The sequence below is a fragment of the Ailuropoda melanoleuca genome, chromosome 5 (genome assembly GCF_002007445.2).
Source record: "Ailuropoda melanoleuca isolate Jingjing chromosome 5, ASM200744v2, whole genome shotgun sequence".
NCBI lineage: Eukaryota > Metazoa > Chordata > Mammalia > Carnivora > Ursidae > Ailuropoda > Ailuropoda melanoleuca.
This window is the reverse complement of record NC_048222.1, coordinates 68,970,096-68,991,501: the sequence shown is the minus strand read 5'-3', so window position 1 is coordinate 68,991,501 and position 21,406 is coordinate 68,970,096. Positions and strand designations below refer to the sequence as shown.

General features: G+C 40.6%; 1 long non-coding RNA gene across 1 annotated transcript in view; it reads left to right on the top strand.

The window, feature by feature from the left end:
• Positions 1-21,406, top strand: part of LOC109489396 — a 162,404-nt gene that overhangs the window by 60,151 nt on the left and 80,847 nt on the right. The gene's annotated exons all lie outside the window — the stretch shown is intronic.

Sequence of the window (21,406 nt, the reverse complement as noted above, 5' to 3'; positions counted from 1 at the left end):
TCCCTGTTTGCCATGGAGCCCTTCTTCTTCTGTTTGCCCTTTACATGTGTTGTCCCACAAGGTTCCCTTCTAGATCCTCTCTTTCTTTCTCTATAAAATCTTTTGGATATCTTATGTATTTGCATGTTTTCAAGTACCATCAACTGCATATGCTGATGAATCCTGTATCTTAATCTTCAGGCCATACTTTTTCTGAGATTAAATCCACATACACAACTGCATCCCAATTATTTCCACTTGCTTGTCTCACAAACATATCCCACACCATATCCAAATAAAACTCATTATCTTTCTGCCCATAGTAGTTCCCCTGTACTGTGATGGAGTCTCCATCCACTCTGTGGCTCAAGCCAGAACCCAGACATTTTTCCTTCCCTTTACCCTCATCTCCCACATTCAACCAACCACGTCTTCTCGATTCTGCTCCTTTAGTAGAATCTTCTACCCCTTAAATCCATCTCAATGGCCATTTGCTGAATTAGCTCATCATCGTCTCTCATCTCAGTTACGACAACATTCTCCTCAGCAATCTCATTGATCAGCCTTGCCGGCATTCTTCAACTACAGCTGATCTGATCACATCAATTTCCTGATTATAATCTTTCAAGAGGTTTACATTGTCCTCCAGCTAAAGTCCAGACTTTTTCCAGTTACTCATATGGCCCTTTGTGTAGACCCTGCCCACCTCCCTAGCCTCACCCCTCCCTCCTCTCCCCACTGTGTTTCCCAGACACTCAAAGCTTCCTTGAAACAGAGCTGCTTCCAGTGCTCACATGAGCCCATGCTCTTTCCCACTCTGGGCCCATGGGTACTTGTTATCCTCTCTACTGGAAAACTGCTTTCCGAAGTCTCACCCATCTCTCTCTCTCTCCACCTCCAAAGAGCCTTCTGTGATCTATGAAGTTCCTGCTAGGTGTGCTCCCTGGATGCTCCCCCCGTCTTTACCCGATCATCACATTTGCTATGTTGTATTGTAACTGCTTATTTATCAGTATCTCCAACTGCAATAAACTGTGAACGCGGGGGCCCCATTTGTTTCGCAGGTATCCCCCATTCTTAGCAGAGCCTGGCACATGGTAAGAACATAATCCACAATGTTTACTGAATGAGCAAATATATGGAAATCACATATTAGCCTGTTTAATAAGTGCTTCTCTTTAGCCGGAATTAATAATAGAATATTAGACTATTTTAAAAAATAAAGGGATTACTATGGGCTATAATATACACCATTGGTTTCTGTCTATATTTGGGAGCCCTGTAACCCACTGAGGGAAACTAGTGGCTTTCATCATGAGAGAAGGGGAAGGAGGGAGGAAAGAGAAGCAGACTGGGCAGGACTCTGTGTCCCTAACTTGGCCTTAACCGGAGAAGCTCAGGATTTTTTTTTTTTTTTACACATTAGTGTGGCATTATATTTTATATGGGGAGAAAAAAGGAAGGGAAAAAAAAGATACAAAAAGGAGAAAAGCCCTGATGTAAGTAGACTATCAAAACACGTCTTATAAAGATGGTTCTGCAGGTAAGTAAAGAAACCATGAAACTGTTGCTTTAAAAGATGAATGAGGGCAGATACTGGGTCACTACAGCACAGGATATGCTGGTATGACCAAGAAAGGGTATTGTCCTCTTAAAAACTCTCCTGGTACGATGGGGTTGTGTATCCACGAGTTTATATCTCAAATCAATTAAATGAAATCATACTACTACCAGCTGACATTTGATTATTGACAAGACTGAGAATTTTCTTTATCATTACATTCTTTTCTATTTCTTTTCTGTGTGTTTCTTTTGTTTTAGAAAACTGTACCTGCCTACAATAGGACTTCTTGCTGAGTAGACGAGGGGAAACACAGATAATCAGACTTTTAAGAAATTAAATTAAACCTAGCACTAGTAATTTGCATTCTAATCTGCTGCCCCTGCCGATGCATGGACAGGGACTTTGTACCTTCCAGCTCCCTTGGTGAAATTCTGCCTAGATCTTCATGTCCTACTTTCCCGACATTGGAGATGGCAAGATGTTAGACACAAATATCGCTATTGGGAGAGAAGTATTAGGAGATAAATAGTCTCTATCATTCATTTGGAAATATTTATTGGGAGTCAGCTATGTGCCAATCACCTGCAACATTTTCTAGTGTTTGGAGATATATGAGTGGAAAAAAATAAAGTTCCTGCTGTTATAAAGCTTATATTGTGATGGGGGAGAGAGAGAGACAGTAAATAAGAAAACAAATAAACATAATTTTGAAAAGCAATGAGCTGTACGGAGCCAGAAGACTGGGGATTGGCACTCTGGGAGGGCTGCTGTAGTCTCGCGGCCTTTGAGCTGAGCTAAGCGATGGGAAGGAACCAGCCGTGTGAAGAAATGACAGGGCTTTCCAACTGAAAGGAGCGGTGAGAGAAAGTGTCCACCCCACGCCGTTGCCGGGGTTCCTCTAGTAGCCGGCACCTGAGGTGTAAGAGAGGAGTGAAGCTGGAAGGCCGACTGCCCAGGTTATGTAGGAGCATCATGCAAAAGTCATCTTAAAACTGCTGATGAAATCCGCAGTAACAAAAGATGCCCCTAAATATTACAGGAATGTAAGCGGAACCTGCGCTCATCGGACTTGGCCACTAGAGGGCAGCATTGCCTATCAAATGTAGCGGAAGGCCGGCGCTGCAGACTGCCATTCAGAGGGAGCACGTCAATCCCACAAGTGCATCTCCTCTCTCATCCCGGTTTCCCGTTTTTTTCCTGGATCTTCCCCATAATCCACCCTTTAACTCTCTGCCTTCCAAGAACACCATCTAGTGCTAGCTAAGCGTTATTTTTAGAGAAAAACCCAGCACACTGAACATGGTCAATTGAAGTTGTTGGGACCCTAGCCCTCACCTCAGACCCTCTCCGTGGGCAACAGTGGCAGTCTCCGGGGCCTCTGCGGCAGTGGCTGGCTCATTCTGCCCAGTTCTGAAGGATCAGACCCACTGTTTTTTGGGGGGCAGGTTAACGTGTTTAGCCTAGGGAACAAGGAGCTTTGCTCCTTCTGTGTGTTGTTAGATTGGCTGTCAGCCGGTAGGTTTGGTGGCAGCAGATGCGGTCTCCCTGGGCTCAGGGACCTTTCCCCCCTCTTTCTGAGCAGCCCCAGCTCTGGCCACCTGTGTGTAAGTTTTAGCTTTATTTTTAAATCGGGGCCTTTTATGAAATAGTATGCAGGAGGACCAGATCAACAAGAGAAAAAAGGAGGAGAAAGAAATGACAAAATGTTACCTGTAGCTACACAGGCAGAGTAAACGTAAGATGTTTACATACGATGCAGGGATTACATGCAAACAAAATGTGAGAACTTCTATTATGGACTGTTTGCTTCCGAAGAGGGATTTGAGGCACGCATCCCTATGAATGTAATTTATTCGTTCAAGATATATTTAGTGCACTCCATTTATGTGCTAGGAACCGGGGTGTCTAGGCGAACAAGGCAGACATGGGTCATGCTCTTATGCAGCTTCCATTGTAATTAAGTAAGGTTATGAATGAGATCAGAAATCATGTAAGAATGTGTGTGTGTGTGTGTGTGTGTGTGTGTGTGTGTTGGGAGGTGCTTCAGAGCTGGAAGAATCTTAAAGACCATCATCTCCAATATATATCATTTTACGGGTGAGAAAATCAGTTCAGAGATATTGTGACTGGGGCGCCTGGGTGGCTCAGTTGGTTAAGTGTCTGCCTTCAGCTCAAGTCATGATCTCAGGGTCCTGGGACGGAGCCCTGAGTTGGGCTTCTCCCTCTCCCTCTGCCTGCCGCCCCTCTGCTTGTGCTCTTTCTCTCTGTGAAATACATAAATAAAATCTTTAAAAAGAAGAGATATTGTGACTGATTCAGAGATGAAACTATGAGCTCATTTGGGGACTAAATTTCCTCTGAACAAATTGGACAACATTCTGGGTCACTTAACTTTGAGTCCTGATAAAAGGAAAGAGAACTGTCTGGAAAGGGAAACCTCTTTGGGGGGCCTGGTAATTTAAGGAGGAATGATCATACGGGTTCTTATATCATGGACATGGAGGGACAATGAAGCATTCTTCAAATGACTACCGAAAAATCGTCAGATCTTCATGAGATTAAGTCAGGTGGTATTGAGTTGTATTTCAGTGAAGGGATTTCTTTCTGGGGTTAAACTATTATGTGGTCCAAGAATGCAACCTTCTTTAATCTAACTTGACATAATTTAATCTAACTTGACATAAGATAGAACCAAAAGAATCTGGAGAAATGTTTGCCCGTTTTAAAGTCCAGCACTGAACAGCCACTCAAAATCTTCCGATGACCCTACTCCCCCCACCAGGCTGCTTGATCCAATCGCCCCCCCCAACCCTTTTTAATGGCATGTTTCTGGGCCCTAAGTTATCTGTCTCGGGGCCTCAATATCCACTTACTACTAATGTACAGTTGTCTTAAAAGAGAGAGAGAGAAGGGAATACTACTGGTAAGAAAAAGAAACCGGGAGGTTTGCATGTGTTTTCTGTCTTACTTTTCATTAGAACAGAAACTCCTAAAGCTGGAATTGTGTCTTGGATTTTTGGTTCTGCTGGTAGCACACTGTGCTCAATAAAAATTAACCTATCAATCAACGGGACAGAAATCCTATCCTGCCAGGAGCAATACCTCCTGTTTGCCCCACAGAAAGCCAATTAGAGTGTTAGGATGTTGAAATGGATACAGAATGAAGGAAAGTGGGAAAAAAATGCCCCAAAACCTCAAATAAAAAATAAAACCAAATGGAAAAAAATGGATCACAGTGGAGTATTCAGGGAAAGCTACTAGCCACTTCAGTTTCTCCCCTTGACAGTCTCTTTCAGCGTGTCCTCCATGTAACGGAAGCTTGACATGGTGGCATGTTGGAGGCACCATTGCCCTCCAGGAGATGCTACTCAGGGCAGGTCCAGGAGGCACCGTCCGTCTTCCCAACAGCCCACCCACAGGGCACTCACTGCACGCCCCGCCCCCCCGCCCCGGCCGTCTTGCCATTTACCTGCCACCACCACCGCCCTGGCTCAGCCTCACTTGTTCAGAAAACAAAAGAACAATTCATCCGGTAAGGGACTAATAGGAAGCTAGAGAGAGAGAGAGACAGTGCTGTTGACTTCAGAGAAACAAGGGAAGGAAAGTGAGACAGGCAGACTGGGAATTCTTCCTGCCTTCAACTCTCCTGAGAATTGATTAAAGCCATGAAGCCTTTCTTCCAAACACAAACATATGCATATGCACACACAATTTTTTTTAAAATTTTATTTTATTATATTATGTTAATCACCATACAGTACATCCCCAGATTCCGATGTAAAGTTTGATGCTTCATTAGTTGCGTATAACACCCAGTGCACCATGCAATACGTGCCCTCCNTTGAAGGGCATCTCGGCTCCTTCCATGATTTGGCTATTGTGGACAATGCAGCTATGAACATTGGGGTGCATATGGCCCTTCTCTTTACTACGTCTGTATCTTTGGGGTAAACACCCAGTAGTGCAATGGCTGGGTCATAGGGTAGTTCAATTTTTAACTTTTTAAGGGACCTCCACACTGTTTTCCAGAGTGGCTGTACCAACTTGCATTCCCACCAACAATGTAGGAGGGATCCCCTTTCTCCACATCCTCTCCAACAATTGTTGTTTCTTGCCTTGTCTATCTTTGCCATTCTAACTGGCGTAAGGTGGTATCTCAGTGTGGTTTTGATTTGAATTTCCCTGATGGCTAATGATTTTGAACATTTTTTCATGTGTCTGTTAGCCATTTGTATGTCTTCATTGGAAAAGTGTCTGTTCATATCTTCTGCCCATTTTATGATTTGTTTATTTGTTTCTCGTGTATTGAGTTTGAGAAGTTCTTTGTAGATCTTGGATACCAGTCCTTTATCTGTGGTGTCCTTTGCAAATATATTCTCCCATTCCGTGGGCTGTCTCTTAGTTTTTTTGACTGTTTCCTTGGCTGTGCAGAAGCTCTTTATCCTGATAAAGTCCCATAAGTTCATTTTATCTTTTATTTCTCTTGCCTTTGGCGATGTGTCGTGAAAAAGGTTGCTCTGGCCGATGTCATAGAAGTTGTTGCCTATGTTCTCCCTCTAGAATTTTGATGGATTCCTGTCTCACATTGAGGTCTTTCATCCATTTGGAGTTTATTTTTGTGTATGGTGCACACACAATTTTGCATATAATTTCGTGAATCTTCCTTACCCACAAACATACCTTTTGTCTTAAAAACTTAAACTCTGGAAGCTATAAATTTCCAAATCTTACTAATAACCAAGAAATTCTGAAAACTCTTTAATCTTGCAACTTTTTTATATTAAAGGATTTTCTTTATCTAATTGTTCTTTTGTATGTTTCACATGCATTCAGTTTTAGAAGCGATTCCTTGAATAGAAAGAGTGATCAAAATGGATAATTACAAGGATAAAAACACTTGTTTTTTCTCATGTGGCAGAGCACACCTTATTTGAGGTGTCAACATATTCATTTACCTAAAAGTAATTTTGTTTAGAAGAAAAAAGGCTTTATTTCATTAGCAAATTCTAGGGGGGCTCAAATCACCTGATACTTGACTATTCAGCACTCCTTCGGATAAACATGGGGCTCACTCCGATCTCTTCTGGAAGGCAGGTCTAGGGCCATTGGCTTATCTGCCTTTTGAAACCATGCAGCGAAGAGGTTGGTACCTGAGGAGGGAGCACTGAGGTGGCAGTGCCTGGACCGTCCGCAGCCAGAGACAGGGGAGAAAGTGTCTTCATCTGCCCTCTCAGTGAGTGGGGGAGCAGGCGGGGCAGAGGTAACAGCTGGCAAAGAGAAAATGTGGGAGGAAGTGAGGGGAAATCAATAACGCAGAGTGAAAAAATAATGTGCTCTCCACGCCATAAAGGAAATCATGATGAAGGCCCAAGTTAACTCCCATAATGCTTTCAAGGATCAGAGAAATGACACTGTCAAAATACAACATTAGTTTTCTGAAGCCTACAGGCTGAATTTTATTTATTTAAAGTTAACTCCCATTTTAATACAAAAAAAAGATAGCATAATTCTACATCAAAGGGAGAGAAACTTTTCCTAATGTATCCATTTCTCTTCTGAAGTACACAAGCTGTCGCCATGTAATGCTTTGTGGTGTTTTCTCAACTGTGCTGGCTTTTCTTTGCATCAGGAAATGCACAGTCAACAGACTCAAGCCGGGGGCTGCTGGTTCTCCATGCCAAAATGGCAATTGTTTGATTTTGTGAGTGTTTTTAAATGCATTGTTAGTTTTAACTAAGATGAATGTATGCTGCATGAATGATGTTTCAAAGCAGGAGAGAGAGAGAGAATGAGAATCAGACAGAGAGATGAAATCAGTCTTCCATCCACTGTGTAAAAGTGTGAACTGCAGCTTGTCGAGAGGATTGGGCTGGGGTAGCTTCTGGGGGATAACTCAGTTTTCTGTAGTGATCATTTCATTCCCCTTGGGAGTTCCGTTGATGGTCGCCTGGGTCTGGTCAGATCTTGACCTCTTGCTGAGGACAGCACTTCCTACAAGCTTTCTGGATATTGTTTCCATAGCTGTGAGAATAGACCAAAATTACTGTCCTCGATCGCTGGTCTTCTCACCGTTCGTCGGATATACTTTGCTTATAGCTTAGTCTGAACATTAGCTAGTTTTCTGTGTGCACAGAAGTTGATCTTAGTAGAATAGAGTGGGTAAGACCATGAACTCAGCAATCTGACAGCCTGGGTTCCAATCCCTGGCCTGACGTGTGCTAGCCATGTGATAAATTTCTTTACATCCCCATGCCTTAGTTTCCTCATCTGGAAATGGGAATAAGATTAGCTCCTTCGTGGGATGTAGGATGAGTAAATAAGCAATACGTGAACCTTGTTTAGAACAGTACCCAGTCAGTAAGTTTTTTAGTACTCCTAGTAAGTTCTTTATCATAGAGTGTTCTGGTGATGTGATTTTTGTTATTTTTCTCATAATAGCAGTACAGCTTTTTTCTCTGGAGAACCGCCTCTTCCCTAATCTTGTTCTGATTTGGCTTAGAATGGGCTGACCCCACCTGCTTCTGTTCCACAGTGGAGACGTAATCCAGATTTGGTCAATCAGTTAATTCCATCCTCCTTGCTACAATGACTGACTCAGGGATGGGACAATGATATAAGTTGGTCCAGTCAGAGTAAATCACAGGAGTTTGCTTGGAACTTAGGGAAGAGAAGTTGTCTTTTGTGTTGGTTCGTTAATGGGGTAAACTGTAAGCCTGGCAGCTATCAGATGGAGTCAGTAGTCTGAGGCAAAAGCCAGTGCAGGGAAAGCAGAGCCAGGGGAGGGAGAGAAATCAATTCAAATGACAGGACCCCATGACTCCAGCCATGTGGAAGCCCCGGGACCGCTCCTGTATGAATCTGTTTGTTCTGGGCTTCTGTTCTTGGGAGTTGAAGGAGCCATCGCTAATCAGGCTCGCACAAGGCACCATCTCTCTCTTCTACGTATTCAATTCAGATCCTTTCTTCGGGAAACAGTGCAGAGCTCACCTCTTCTGGAAGTTCTGCCTTTTTTCCCAAGTTCCCACAGCACTTTCTATCTGTGCCATATATTTAATACTTATTACCCACATTAGAAAGTTTACCTCTGCAAATGCATTTACTGCATCTCTCCAATTCCGTGGATTGGTTCCATGTTCTACTCTTCGGCGATGGCCATAACCACTATCACATCCGGTATTTTGCATCAAGTTGACCAAATATGTATTATTTGAATTTCTTTTAGCTTCTCACACCCATCAGAAGTGGACTCTGTGCCTCAGTACACAAAGGAAGGTGAGCATAGGAAAACATGAAGTAAACTGGAGATGGGGTAGAAAAGGGTTGTTCCATGTAGAAAATTTCAAGGGAAGTGTCCAGCCCCTTGTCCTGTGTGAAGAGCAACAGTGGAATGTGAACTTGATTCTATGCTTCCCACCTGTCTATAAGCTTCTTAGCATACGGACTGGCTCTATGTTTTAAATGCTGTTCCTAGTACTCTACACAGTACCTGACATTTATTGTAGGTGGTCAGTAAGTATTTATTGAATGAATACTGCATTGCAGTTACAGTGCAGGGGGCTCAGCTCAATCACCTAACCTTTAGGAACATGGACAGGAAATGAAGTAAGAAAGGAATTGCTGGTTCTATGAAGCCAACACCTTCCTCCCATTATTTTGAGCCCTTTCTACCATCACCTCATTTCTCCAAATCACAAGAGTAAATAAAGCCATTCCTTAGGTTGACAGATGAGGTGTAATGACAATAGCATGTTTGGAATTTCTTGGTCTGTGAGAAAACTGGTATGAATTCCAGACCCAACAAGGAAAGGCTTATACCGTCATCAGAATGAGTGAGTGGCGGGGTCTGAAAGCTGACTCAGATTTAGAAAAAGGCACGGCATTGGAATGTTCAATCTACACGCAAACAATTCTGGGTTTGAACCCGTTTTCTTATCTTCGGTAACATTAGGTAACATTAGTTCTAGAGCTGCTTTGTGCATTATGAATAGATGAAAATATAAACCACTTGATTCTCTCCCACAGAAAGTATTAATACAATCGTCATCCCCTGTTCTAATGCAACATTTTCCATTCATTCATTCATTCATTCATTCATTCTTCACAGGTCAAAATGATCATTCTAAAAATTATTTTCATTATGTCTATACTCTTGTCAAAAATTTCAGTTGCTCCTACAGCATAAAATCCAACCTAAACCAGATAGCCAAGGCCTTCGATAATTTGACCCCAACCCATCTTTCCATGTGTAAACTTTCCCACTGCTCCCTCATTCAAAACTCTCTTGGACGTAGACCCTTGTCTACTTAACTGTTGCCTCTCACTGGCTTCTCACTTTTGGACTTCTGAATCTGTCTATTCAAGCATGTACTTTCTTTTAAGTGATATTCTTTATGTTCTTTAACATTCCAACTGAAGATGAGCTTTCCTTCCCTAATTCCTAGAGTATTTTATGGTCTATATCACTTGTTCCTTTTATGATCTCAGGTTATTATCATTTCACGTGAACGTGTCTTATGTTCTTTACTATGAACTCCTTAAGGGCAGAGATCACATCTTGGACTTCTTTGCATTTTGCTTTACATATCATATGGGTTATTTCAGAGATTAGTATGGTAATAACTTAGGTGATACATGGCTAAGGCCTTTCACTGTTCATACCTGGGGAAGTTTTGTCCTTTTTCAGTTAGTAATGCCAATTACCAGACATTTTCCAAATTTATAAACATTGCCCATGAATGGAATTAATTAGAATTTCTTCCCAACTTTTCTGTTTTTACAAAGGTCTTAATCTACCAAGAGCACTTCAAAGCAATAAGAAAAACACCAAATATACACAAGAAAATTGGGAATGGGTATGCATAAACTAATGAAAGACTACTGAAATATGAAAAGATGCACATCTTTACCTCGTGAAGGGAAAATTACAATGAAATTCCCTCTTTGACTTTTGAGACCAATAATGATTAAAAATTTAAAATTGCCAATGACTAGTGTGAGCAAGGGTGTGAGGAAATAGGAACACGCATATACTCAGAAGTACAATTTGGTATAACTATTTGAAGGGCCAGTTAGCAATATACATGAACATTTTAGATTTACCTAATCTTAGAGCCAAGAAGTCCACTTTTAAGAATTCTCCCTACAGATATAAGCATATAAATGCACAAACACATCTATGTGTTAAAAGATGTTCATTGCAGTATTATGTGCAATAACAATAGGCCTCTTAACTCTTCAATAGGGATTAACTCAGAGTCAAGTACCAAGCTATGGTGGGGCTGGGACTTGAATCCAGGCAGGTTAACTCTATGCTTACACATGGAAGGCTTTATTACTGCCAACTGAACTTACTGAGAAGTCTTCTCTTAGGAGCTCAGAGTCTTCTGTAGACATTGTTCTGGTTTTTGGCCAGAGCTAAGATTAGTTAGGAATAAGTAATAAACACACTACAGTCATTAAACAAGTCAGCAATAGAGACAAGACTAGAATTCTTATCTTCTTGACTCTCAATCCAAAAAGCACGCTGCCATTTCTCATCTGTTTTGAGTTGACATACATATAACTTGGTGACAATGTCTGCAAAAAAAAAAAAAATTGTTCTAATGAATCTTTCAAGGTGTTCTGATAGTTTCTCTGTTTTGAAGTATATCTGATGAATGATTTATGTGTTAGATTTATTAAAAACACATCCATTTCTTTCGGGCCTTGGGTATAAGGAAGAATGTGGCATATTCAATCCAGCAGTTAAGATTACCCATTAATAGCTAAGGATAGACCCATCGGGGGATGTCAGATAAAAAGATGCTCTGAGAAGGTGAATGGGTGGGTGTCTGGGCGGCTCAGTCAGTTAAGCTCTGCCTGTGGCTCAGGTCACGATCTCCAGGTCCTGGATGGAGCCCTGCATCGGGCCCTCGGCTCAGTGGCCAGTCTGCTTCTCCCTCTCCCTCCCTCTCTGCTCTCTCTCGCTTTCACTCTCTCTCAAATAAATAAATAAAATCTTAAAAGAAAGAAAGAAAGAAAGAAAGTGAGTGGACTTGGCCCCTCTAACTCAAGATACAGAAGCACAACCACCACAGAAAATAAGTTCTGCTCTCATTCCCTGTGGCTCGAAATTTCAAATTTTTTTGTAAAGATAGGCAACTGATTCTTCTTTTTGGTTTGACCTCCCAAACTTCCATTACATTTGGACAAAAATGCAGTTCTCAAACTAGGATGCAAACACAAGTGCCAGTGTGCCCAATGAACTTAGGACAATGAATGATCAAAAATACAAAGATCTTTCACCACCAGCATTGGGTACATAGACACACAATTCCTTTTAGGAAATCGGAAAGGGCACTAGATGGGCAGAACGTAAGGGTGCAGTTCACTCTCCCTGTCTCTATTTTCTAATTTAATTTTAGGACATGGCAAAAATATTCTAGAGTTTGGAAGAGAACAAAGTAAAAGTGTTGCAAGAGTGCAAGATTTCAAGATTCATCTTTGAAAGCTAGGTTAATATATCAAACTGGATTAGTCTGCCAAAAATATGAAAATATAAAAACATCATAAATTAGTCAGTTGTCCATGGCTATAATCTATTTGCCTGAAGCCAGATGTACTTATGATAGGAAAAACAGGTGGCTTTAAAATAGCTGGAAAACGTTAAGCACTTATATAAGATAAGAGATTTTTTTAAAAATTATCAAATGGGTTGGTATCTTATTAGGGTATTCAGTTTAAAAGAAGTGGCTATGATTTAACTGGGACGAATGATAAGTTTTCTCATTTTAGGATTTCAGTGTTCATTTAGGGAACTATAATACCATATAGTACAAACCCTTTATTAAATCAATGCATTCATTATCCGAAATAAAATTTGATTCAATCACTGTATTTTGATAGACTAGACTATTGCACACAGGTAGGAGATAATGGATTGAAGAGAGTGTCCTTGAAGGAGAGAAGTTCCGACCTCCTTTCTTTACACATTCCCAGGAGACAGTCAGTTTCCAACACCATCAAGACTTCAGAAAGCTGCAAGGGACTGTGAGCCAGCTCTATGTGGTATAACAAATCAGCACATGAACCAGCTAACCATGTAACTGGTGAGAGGAAGGAATGAAATCATTCCTGCTTAAAATCTCTCCATGTCATCTTTTAACCCACTTAGGGCGATTGGCTTAGCTGGCTTTATGGCCAACTCAGCCATGTGTATTGTCAGGACTCACTAGAAGCCATCATCAAAGTTAGTAAATCTGTTTCTGCTCTCTACAAGCTCTGCTCACTTAGCCTAATCTGTCCTTCTGTCTCACAGCCCCACAATTAGAGGAAGAGCAGGGAGAGCTCTTGAGGGAGATGGGAGAGAAGATGAGACCTAGTAGCCAGATGTGCACACACACCACACAGATCCAGGAAAAAAAGTACTGAGAGGTGTTTTCATAGCCTGATACACATAAATGAGAGGGAAATCAAGGCTCATTAACTGCTTACGACTTGATTTGTGCATTGCAAGAGGCTTCTAACATACCTTTGTGTTTTGTGTGCTGCAAAATCATCAGCATAGACTAATTCTGACACAACCGCTATATCCTAAATTCTTCTGGCGAGAGGGCACACTTGATGAAATCAAGGAAACAATAAAATTAGTCCACATATATTCTTTAAAAGATTCTAGAAACAAAAATCAAATATATATTTGTGTACCCCAAGATCAAAACCTTGCTAGTTAAATATTGACTGTCTAATGACAACAATTTCTTAAATTTCAAATCTTAAATGCATTCGCCTCCATACAGTGTCCCGGGTTTCTTGCAGTCATGACCTGGATACATATGTTGCCACAAAGATCTCTGGGAAATGCTTTTTGGCACCGGGCACAGGAAATTATAATGAAAAACACTCACTAGTACAAATTGTGTAAAAAGATGGTTATGCTACTTCCTGAACATTTAGTAGCTATTTGCATTTATTTACACATGTAAGTTACATCACCATGTCGATATAATGTTTCTGTTAAAATCCTGAGGATGTGACAGGGAGAAGAGAGGAGAGAAAAAAGAACCAGTGGCTTGGGCAGGGCAGAGCCAGCAGCCACTCACCCTCCCCAAAACATTTCAAAAACTATCCTTCTCATAGGTATGACTTCAAATTTTTCCACCTCATAAAAGGAAAGGAGATAATTCTTGACTGGAGAGGAGTTTTCTTATGACCATGTCTTGAACCTCTATTATTTCCCTTCTCTTTCTTTCTTTCTTTCTTTCTTTCTTTCTTTCTTTCTTTCTTTCTTTCTTTCTTTTTCTTTCTTTCTTTCTTTTTCCTTCTTTCTTTCTTTCTCTCTCCTTCCTTCCTTCCTTCCTTCCTTCCTTCCTTCCTTTCGAGCATGAGTGGGGGAAGAGGGAGAGGGAGAGAGAGAATCTTAAGCAGACTCTGAGCTCAGTGCAGAGCCCAACGTGGGGCTCAATTTTATAGCCCTGAGATCATGACCTGAGCCAAAATCAAGAGTCAGGAGCTTAACCAACTGAGCCACCCATGCACCCTTATTTCCCCACTTTCCAACACATGAGTGAAAAGAGGACGGGGACAGCGACTGCCCTTCTGAAGATAGGTAGGTCTGAGGTTGGCCTAGCTCCACATCCAGGTCACGGTCATTGTCACATGCACCACATCTTCCACCTGGAGCTCAAATGCAGTGCTGAAATGCATTGGGTTGCATGTGAACGCTTTTTCTGGGCATGGCACGAGAATGATTTATGAGGGAGGAGACGGAAATGGCTGAGATCTGCAAAGCACAGTGTCTTCCTACCACCTAAGAATCCTTGCTCACCCCTGACTAACACAGAAACAAGGGAAATTTGCAGGATTCAAAAGAGGCTCTTAGTCAACAGACTGCAGAACGCACAAAGCTCCCTACTTTGGCCTGGGATTAAGACCCTTTTGAAAAGAGCACTTTTCTTCACATGAAAGGAACCATTCACGTCAGATGGGTGTTTCCCAGGTCCTGGGATCAGAATGTAGGCTGATATATTAGGTAGCAAGTACCTGACTCCCTTTTTAACTAGGCCAGCATTTGTTCAGTTGAAGTGGCTCATACGTGCATATTTAAATCCCTTAGTCTTTTGCTAACTACAAAACTCCCCCCAAAAGTACTAAATTGTTTACTTGTCTTCTCAGTGCTAGAAAAGAGGTAGCTTTTCTGTTTTCTTCTTATACTGACATTAGGGCTTGGCTTTTGACAATTTAAACTCGCTAAGGAATGCTAGAATTTTGAAGTATTGTTTTTATTCAGTCCTTGAGGAAAAAAAAGCCCCTTTCCAAAATAAATAGACTTGAGGTCTAGACTAGGGAAGCCTTGGCATAGAAGAGCTGTCTTTCAAAGCTCACAAAATATGCAGAGGTACAGAGTGGTTTAGTTACTGTTTGAGGGGGTAAATGAGATCACGGATATTGGTGTGGGCTGAACTGTGTCCCCCACTCCTGCCCCTTTCATATGTCGAAGCCTTAACCTTCAGTACCTTAGAATATGCCTGCATTTGGAGATAGGGCCTTAAAAGAGATAATGGAGGTAAAATGAAGTCATATGGGTGGGCCTTAATCCAATATGACTGGTGCATTTATAAGAAGAGATTAGGACACGGACAATATAGACTGAGGGGCAATCATGTGAGGAGGTGAGAAGATGGCCATCTACAAGCCAAGGAGAGAGGCCTCAGAAGAAACCAACCTGCTGACACCTTGATCATGGACTTCTAGCCTCCAGAACTGTAAGAAAACAAATTTCTGCTAAGGCACCCGGTCTAGGGTATTTTGTTATGGCAGCTCTAGAAAACTAATGTGTATTTGAAGGTGCTTGGCAACTCATGGAGTATTTTACAAATGCTAGTTATCAACATTATTATTGGGAGAGGTATCCGGGCAGAGCCAGGGTGTGGAAACCAGCCTGGACACACAGAATTAGCACCTATCAATAAAAATGTGGTAGATGCTGACTTGCCCTTGGTGTATGGAGATGACTGAGATAGGCTACTTGACCTGTAGCGACTGTCAACATGACATGGAAGGCACTGAATGAGCTCGAGAGGCTCGGGGAGAAAGCAGGTACTTCTGCTTGTTGGGTGCGGTGAGTGGAGGTGGGGGACAGGAGCGTTTACGAAGATTTCATGAAAACAGAGTGGCATTTAGAAACTCAAAGCCTGATTAAGACTTTGCCAGGCAGATGAGGTGGGGGCAGAGGAGGAAACATAATCAAGGGCACTCACGCAGGAAGGTGTGCTGTGTCTCTAGGAAAAAGCCCATGGTGTGAAAACACAGGGAAAGTGCTGGGAGATGGGTCTTACGGAGAGGCTTGGCGTCAACTTGTAGAGGACCTTGAGTGCTGTGTGAAGCAATTTGGGTGCTATCATGTAAGCAACAGTGACGGCAAATATGTTGCTCTTTTTGTTCTCTCAACATTTCTTTACTTTCTGCTGTGATCTGCTTTTCTTGCATTCATTGCACACCGTCACCCAGACTTCAGGTGTCTCCTCTCTCCCGGTCCACCAGGTTCCATCAGCCAAACTGCTCCTTAAAAAGCCATCTTTTCTAGAGGCTTAAGTGATTTCCCACTGATGCCCACTCTTGAAAGGTAAGTGGTAGCCTGGACGTCCTAGACCGTGAGCGACCTTTGCCACCAATTTGATGGATCTTTTAGGGCAAGTCATTTTTGCAATTTTGTTAAGAACTGACAACAGTGATCACTCACAGAGATCAGCCGAAGTGTGTTGGGGTCTCAAAAAAGATTGATTGACTGGGTGAATAGAATGTGTCCAAAAGCTGATGTATACCCCATTCTCTGGCCTGACCATTCTCTCTTTCCCTTGCTCTTTTTTTTTTTTTTTTTGGTATCTGAATTAAAATAACATCTATCAATTATGGAACATGGCCAAACAGTTAAAGACAAGTTATGAGATTAATTGGAAATGCATGCCGTTCCTTGGAGAAATTTCAAGAGGAACCTTTACTGACTCATGCTTATATATCACAGGGAAAAATGAAAGTCACATTCACCCTTTATTCAAAATAGTCCTCATCACATATACTCAAATAGCTGCGCAGAACCTTTTGACTGTGGTGGGAAAGCTGAAGGACACTGCAAAATATGCCTCTGAATAATTAGATGGTGGAAGAATGGGCTAAATATCTGCAAAAGCAGAAATAGTCTTTTATCACCACATTTTCTGCTCACACACCAACTTGTAAATTAGAAGTAAATATACATGCCTCTGATGTTTACCTCTATCTGCAGGACACAAATAAAAAGCTTCCATTTTGATCAAGTTAGTTTTTATGTTCTCAGAATTCACAGATTCCTGTGAATTCTCACAGATTTTTAAAAAATTTATAATCTAATTTTAATTATGGAAAGACAATCTTTCGAGAAGCAGTCTAAAGGAAGTGATTGAAAATAAGAGCTCTGGTATCAGATGACCTTGGTTCAAGTTATGGTTCTTTAGTTTGTAATGACCCTGTCCAAGTCATTTCAATCTCTTTGCACCTTTGAGGATTGCTGTGAGTATTAAATGAAATAATCTGGGTAAAATGCGTTCTTAGCACAATAGTGGATGAATACAGCAATCTGTGATATAGAAAAGAGCATTCTCTGCTAAATGCTGGGCCTTAAAAGTGAGTTGACAAGGGAAGCCGTATAGAATGCCAGATACTATTTTCATCCACAGCTACAATTTCTCTGGTCAGTGGACGAGCAATGATGATGCTGACATAATTGGTAAACCACAACCAGAAAAATCAGTCCTTTTACATTTCAAATGGATCAGAAGAGGCTTACTTACAGAGCTGTAGCAGGGAGCTAACAATTCAGGGAACTTGTGTTAATAGGAAATATTTTTGAACCCTTGAAGCAAAACACATGTTTATAGTTAAGTAGAACAGTGGATTTGGGGTCTTACCGCTTAACTGTGAACTTCAGTATTAAAATCCTTAGGCCAGTTTTTCACCAGTAAGACAAAGACATTTCCAAATGGTGCTGAGGACAGTTCGTGTAAAAGCTTACTCCTCAAGCAGGATGGTGGAATGTTTGTTTGAGGGTCTGGGTGCTAAGCCAGCCTGGCACATGGATAATTTCTCCTTGGGGTAAATGGGTCATGGGTCCCAAACCAGTATGGGTAACATCTTGTCCATCTCTGCTTCCAGCAATGTCTGGAGCTCTAAAATGCAAAAAGAGAAAAATGATGAGTGTTCACTGTTGACCTTGCACAGAGAAGGCACACAATCAATAACTGTTGAATACATTTATCTACCACTGCAAAGTCAGTTTCTTTGGGGGTGGAACAGGGATAAAGATTCTTGTATCTTGTACAGGTCTGACAGCCAGCTTGCATCCATTGTGTCTGGTTCTGTGGCATGTTTTGCATGAGGAGTTCTCCATTATCACACCAAATGGAACTAATGTTAAAATATTAGGTCTCTAACTTTCTGGTTTGTAATCTTAGCAGAAATTCTACTTGTAACATGATTGAAATGAAAATGCCTTTCTCAAGATCTGGAAGTGATGTTCAGGTTGAAGTTACTGAAAATAAAACACAGGAAAGCAACCCTAAAGAAACATTTAAGACAAAATCTACTGATGATAAAAATCAGCATTATCATTTGTTGTTAGTTTGGCAATGTCAATCACCGAAGTGAAGCATGAGATACTGTACATTATAAATACGGGATTGGGAGAAATATTAAGTATATATTTTTATTAATAAAAAATAAAAGCACAGGAAGAAAACAAAAATATTTGCAAATATTATCCAACTTCTAAGTACAGTAAAAATTTCTCATATGGGAGGGTTTCCTCTCTAAACTGAGAAATTCTCTTGTAACTAAAACTGTCATGAAGTTGCCACATTAGACTAATGACCTTTAGTTATAATTGGATAATTGAATTTTAAATTGTCAAGAAAATGGAACTAAGGGGCGCTGGGTGGCACAGCGGTTAAGCGTCTGCCTTCGGCTCAGGGCGTGATCCCGGCGTTATGGGATCGAGCCCCACATCAGGCTCCTCTGCTATGAGCCTGCTTCTTCCTCTCCCACTCCCCCTGCTTGTGTTCCCTCTCTCGCTGGCTGTCTCTATCTCTGTTGAATAAATAAATAAAATCTTTAAAAAAAAAAAAGAAAATGGAACTAAAATTCATAAAACTTGCCAAAAGAAGAACTCTTTGATACACATTTGACAATCTGAAAAATACCACATTTTAAGAGAAATGAACCTGCCATTGCATTATCCAAGGGCAAAGCAAGCACTTGAATATTCCTTTTCCCCCCGATGATCTCAGGATTAAAAAATGGCTCACCCACTTTTGTTGAATTTGTGGTGCATTTGCTTTAAGTCCCCTGTAGAGTAACATTTTATCAGTTAAGATTTTTACATGAGTCCTGTACCTCATATAAGGATCATTTATAGCTAACTTCTTACTGTAATGACATTTCATGATATACTCACGATGATGCCCAATCTCCAATCATTAATTAAGAGTACAGAGGAAATAAGCACACTATTTAACTGGATAGAAATTGTAATGCGTAGGAATTAAATATTTGGAATGTCTGTGGATTAAAAAAGACTATCCATTCCTGAATTTATTCCACACTGAAAATTGTTGACACTAGAGGCAAGTATTGACAGAAGTAGGGCTGATCAATATTGAACCTTAAGGGTCAAAGGACTTCATGCTTAGTGTAATAAGCAACTTAGTTAAGGTATTACAGTGTTCAGTGTAGTACCAGTTATTAAGGGTCAGGCAAGGTTTCTTTGATAAACTCTAATTTAGGGAGGCTTGCATAGTTCCAGAGTATCCAAAGGCATAAGATAGTGTGATTGAAGCAAGACGATGGTTTGGAAATAAATAAAGAGAAAGTGAGTCATTACATTCAAAGTTGAGGAATTAGATTATTTTCACTCTCCACATTCAACTCCCATCTTTTCTTACCATCCCCACCGAACTTTTATGAAATCTCTAAACCTAGGAATCTTTAGCCGAGAGGTAAATCTCTTTTAAGTTTTTAAATGGCTTGAAATCTTTATTTTTGAAAATTATCTAGCACATTCAAGAAGGGTATAAATTATAAATACTACCTAAGGGAGCTCTGTATCTATTCAACCGGATATGGTTCAATGAAATCTCAGAAACACCCTCTACACTTTCTACTCAGTTGTGTGTAGAACATTAGTACCATATGGAAATCATTATTCTTCACTCAAACGTACTTGATATTGGCCTACTGAATTGCTTAAGGTTTGGTTTTCTAGCAAATCTGACTTTTAATGTAACTAAGAAATCGCTTTTAATTATCTACTTTAAAATTTGTGTTGGACGCATTGGATTTGAACTTCAAAAAAAGCAAGCAATAATGTAAATATATGCCAAATTTTTTTATAACAGTAAAATGATGATGACATAAATAGATAATTACATAGAAACAAGTATGTATTTCCTGGCCTGGCATTTAACAACATGCTTTATTTCCTTATTGTTATTTTCTTAAATTAATGTAAAACTCAAAAATGAACGTGGAAAAGTTTAGGATTATGGGTTTGAAAGAAATGATGGCATGTCTGAACATAGAAGAGGAGGAGCCGAAGTGCTAAGTCAAGTACTTTCTACCTTCTGAGCCCCATATAAACACAGTTCCGACTCTTCAGGTCCTTCCTGGGCGGACACTAAGTGCTCTGCCCTCTGTGACCTTTCTTCTAGAATTCAGAATGTATAGATACATTCAAACAACAGAAGTGGGCATTGATCAGTCAAGGAAGAAGCCGTGCACTTTTAGTTTCCATTACATTAAACAAAATACTCATTAGTGCTTGGCATTTTCCCAAGCAGACACAATCTAGGTGTCCACTGAGGCCTCATTGCGCAGTTAAGAAGTTTAAAAAGACCTTCTAGACATCAGCTAGGGAAAATTAAGGGATGGGTAAAACTACTCCAGGGTAAGAAGGCTGAAATTACTGGAAACAAACACACACACAGAACATCAACTGCAAACTAGACAAACTATCTTTAAGATCAGTGAGATATTCATAGAGACAAAGACTAAAGATCCCTTTGCTTAATAATCATTATCCTCCTTATTGAAGCCACAGTACACTTACTACGGGAGTATTCAGTTATTTTACAACAAAACCACATCTAGATATGTGGTAGAAAAAACATAATCTGATGGAAACCTGTCATCACAACGTAATTATTCCTATCATTTACCCAACAAGGAAACTAAGTGCTATTATTATTAAGAGGTCATAATAATGTAAGCTAGCCCTGAAATCCATATCCATTAAAACTGTTGAAACATGTTTTATTGTTAAATGTCCACTCCCAGATCCAAAACAGCTCTAGAAAATGTTAGAGAATAACTACTTACATGCAGGTCAGACTCACAAACTGTTTTCCCAAGTGTTTCCTTCCCTTCTGCCTTGCTCTCATCCATCCATCCATCCATCCATCCATCCATCCATCCATCCATCTTTCATTCAGCAAGCATTTATTAAATACAGGTCTGTGTGCCAAGTTCAGGGGCCACAATAGTGAGCAAGTCCAACAAGGGTTAGGTATACATGAAGTTACAGGCTAGCACCCGAAGCAAAATATTTTATATGATTTCTGTTACTGTTGGTATTAAGACAACCATATTTGACAAATCTTCCTGCAAGACCATTAAAATGAGTTAAATTTCAAAAATCATTCACATTACCTGTTTCTCACCCTCTGGGTAGGGGAATGGGAAGAAAAGCTTTTCTTGACACAATTTCTCTTATTTTAAGGAGACATTTGTTTTTCCACTTAGGCTGATGCGATCTAATCTGCCAGCAAGTTGTAGGGACAAATATCAAATATAAACTCT